A 3,562-nucleotide genomic window follows, 5' to 3' on the forward strand; every position below is an offset into this window, starting at 1 on the left:
AGAATAACATATTATTCCATCAGCTATTTTTAAGGCCATGAATAAACCTGGATACTTGATATTGAATATACACCTATGGAGCTCTGATATCTCAACTCCACATTTTTTTGCAGTTCTGTATTGCTTGATAAGTAGGAAACTGAGTTATATTCAGGGAAGGGGAAAGTTGTTATCTCTCAGAGCTTAGCTGATATGATTTCAGAAAGACATTTCCTCAAGGTTGTCCTAAATTTCACTTTACTTCCTTTGCCTTTTCTGAGAATTTCCCTTATTCATGACAAGGTATGTTATCAAACAGATAATGTGAATGATGTTGGCCTTAACGGCCTCCTTGGGCCTTCTTTTTATATATTTATAACTCAAAAATCATGTTTACTCTAATGACAATGCACTGAGAAAACAGCTATATACTTCATATCAAAGAAATATAGAGTCTCTACAGTGCAGAATCAGGCCATTTGGCCCAACAAGTCCACATCGACCCTCCAAAGAGTAACCCACCCAGACCCATTCCCCTACCTTATTACTCTACATGTACCCTAACTAATGCACCTAACCTATTCATCTCTGAACACTAGGGCAATCTGGCACGGCCAATTCACCTTACCTGCACATTTTTGGACTGTGGAAGGAAACCGGAGCACCTGGAAGAGACCCACGCAGACCCAGGAGGATGTGCAAACACCACGCAGACAACCGCCTTAGGCTAGAATCGAACCCAGGTTCCTGGCACTGAGAGACAGCAATGCTAACCACTGGGCCACTGTGCTGCCCTAGTATTATAAACATTTACCATGAATTCAGATTTTTACAATCAAAATTAGATTAAGTGTCAACCAAAAAGACTGGAAGAAATTTCCACATCAAATTCTAATGCTCATTTGTTATGCCTTCAATGCTAATTCATGCAACTTTTCTGTGGCTCATTTGCCAAAGTTTGACGTTGCATCAATTATCAAGTAACATTCAGTCCAATTAAGATGGCACAGGGCTGCACCGACCCAAAATGGTCAGGCAATCACTCTGGAAAGGAGGAAAAAATAAATAATGGAAGGCTAGCTGGTTCCTTGGTTTACTGGCAGGTGACCATCTACTAGCACTTGTCAGACTTTGCTCTCAGTCAAGGACTGAAAATGTGTTGCTGGAAATGCGCAGGTCAGGCAGCATCCAAGGAACAGGAGAATCGACGTTTCGGGCATAAGCCCTTCTTCAGGAAGTCCTCTCAGTCAAGGACTCTCCATCACCAGTAAGATTCTATCAGTGTCATTGACCCTTATAAGACATAATATTTAGTTAACTGCCATGGCCAGATAGATGTCCAATTTCAAAACTTGTTCTTTGACCTCCAAAGCAACATACCTAAGTTTGATAAGAAAACCTTGCAAAACATGAATCATTCTTGCAATTCAACACCTCCTTTCATCATATATGGCATCCAAAAAACTGGATATGCACTTTGGACTGCTAAAGGATACAATATTTCAATGACTTCAACATAGATTAATTTGGAAAATAGTTAACAGGTTTTCCTGCCGAAATAACAGTCGGCATCCCAAACTCAGAAACAGGACTGTTGGAGAAGGGCACTCAAATTGAAATTGTGGAACCTCACTCTAACTCCATGCAATTTGACATATTTTAAAGGATTCCTTATGTTGATTGAAGATCTGGTAGCCCACAAACCCACTAACACACTAAAACAGCAGCTAATGAACTTGAAAGACCTTATACAGACAGCAAGCAAAACTAATGTCATTTACAAAATACCATGCAAGAACTGTAACAAACACTACATTGGACAAATAGGCAGATAACTACCCACCAGGATGCATGAACATCAACTAGCCACAAAAAAAATGACCCTCTCTCACTAGTATCCTTACATACAGATAAGAAAGGACACCATTTCAACTGCGACAACACATCCATCCTAGGACAAGCCAAACAGAGACACGTATGAGAATTACCAGAAGCATAGAATTCTAACCAGAACTCTATCAACAAACACATTGACTTGAATCCCATTTACCACTCCCTGAAAAAAAGAACCGGAAATGACATCACCACGGGAAATAGCGTCAGCACACAATGAAACCCAAACAAATAAATAGAAAGCAGAAAACACCAGCAGTGCTTCGTCCAGAGGCTCACTGAAATTTTACCTAATATGGCGACAAAACGTCTGAAAATGAACCTTCCGCTCAGCAACCAAACCTATATCCAAAACCTCAATCTGATCCACAAATCTTCTCAAAACTTGCGATTGATTGAAGACTTTTATTTGTTAAAAACCCATGGGAACCTTGTTACAAAAGGTATATATAAATCATTTGCCCTTGTTAAGGTTTAACAGGTATGACAGCCAAATTAGTATAAAAGAATGTGAAATTCAATTTTGATGAGAGCACAAAATGGGCAGGAAAATTAAATGGGTGTTATAATAGACAGCTAATCCAATTCTGCACATGTTTTGCCTCTTTCAAAGGTACATTTCATCCCCAGAGTGTAATGTTGCTAAAATGTTGACTAAAAGATAATAGTGCAGGAAGTACACAAATGATCTAAGATATATGTTAAGGAATCTTGGCCTAAAAAAAGGAAAATAAAATATGAAACTTAGAAAATGTATTTATCTATCTGTATTGATTAAAGTAAACAGATTTCAGTTGATGTTCTTTCACAATGTGTTGTTCATGGTATGCTGCTGGTCAACTGACAAAGATCATGAGGTAGGATGAAAGCAAACATTTTGGATACAGCAAACCTGAAACAAAAACATAATACACAAAAATTACTCAGCAGGACAGGCAGTATCTGTACAGAGTAACATGTCATCAACTAGAAACATTAACTTTTGTTCCTGTGAGAAGAGAAACAAAAGTTAATTTTTCTGATTGATGACTTGTTACTCTGCACAGATTCTGTCCGATCTGCTGAGTATTTCCAGCATTTTTGATTTTAGAATAGAGACTAACAAGAGGTGATTTGTCTTCAGGCTTCATTATAGAACTATTTTAATGCCAATCAGCTTTATCACTTAGGTCTAATATAATTTCTGTTCAGAAGCCAGTCAGCCTACAGTCTTACCAAATATTTTCCAATGAGTAGGCAGCCTGACTGATGTCTCATAGCCACACATGATTCACACTATCAGTTATAGATCGCCTGCTAAAGTCTGTTTTATTCTTAAGGAAAATAAATGTCAGAAAGAAAGCATGTGTCTGCTGAGTGCTTCCACTCTGTACAGTAAAGGATTTCAGATCCACAGATCATATTTTATTGACTTGGGGCCATTTCAACAATCCTCTGTTTAGCTCCTAGACCCAATGAAAAATTCTGTTGAGACAAAATTGGTTTTATGACTCATTTGGTCCACGTCAGAGCACTATAGTAACAACCTGACTATATAGTGTACTCATAATATTTTGATACCTCTTGGCAAACTACCTGTGTTTCTGGCCTCTGTTTTCTTTCAAGTATGCTCTGCATTTACAGCGTTGTTTTTAATAAGATCAGCAATACAACTAGCAATGCCAGTTGCCACTGCAACATCCATACTTGT

This window comes from Hemiscyllium ocellatum, chromosome 3 (genome assembly GCF_020745735.1).
Source record: "Hemiscyllium ocellatum isolate sHemOce1 chromosome 3, sHemOce1.pat.X.cur, whole genome shotgun sequence".
NCBI classification, from domain to species: domain Eukaryota; kingdom Metazoa; phylum Chordata; class Chondrichthyes; order Orectolobiformes; family Hemiscylliidae; genus Hemiscyllium; species Hemiscyllium ocellatum.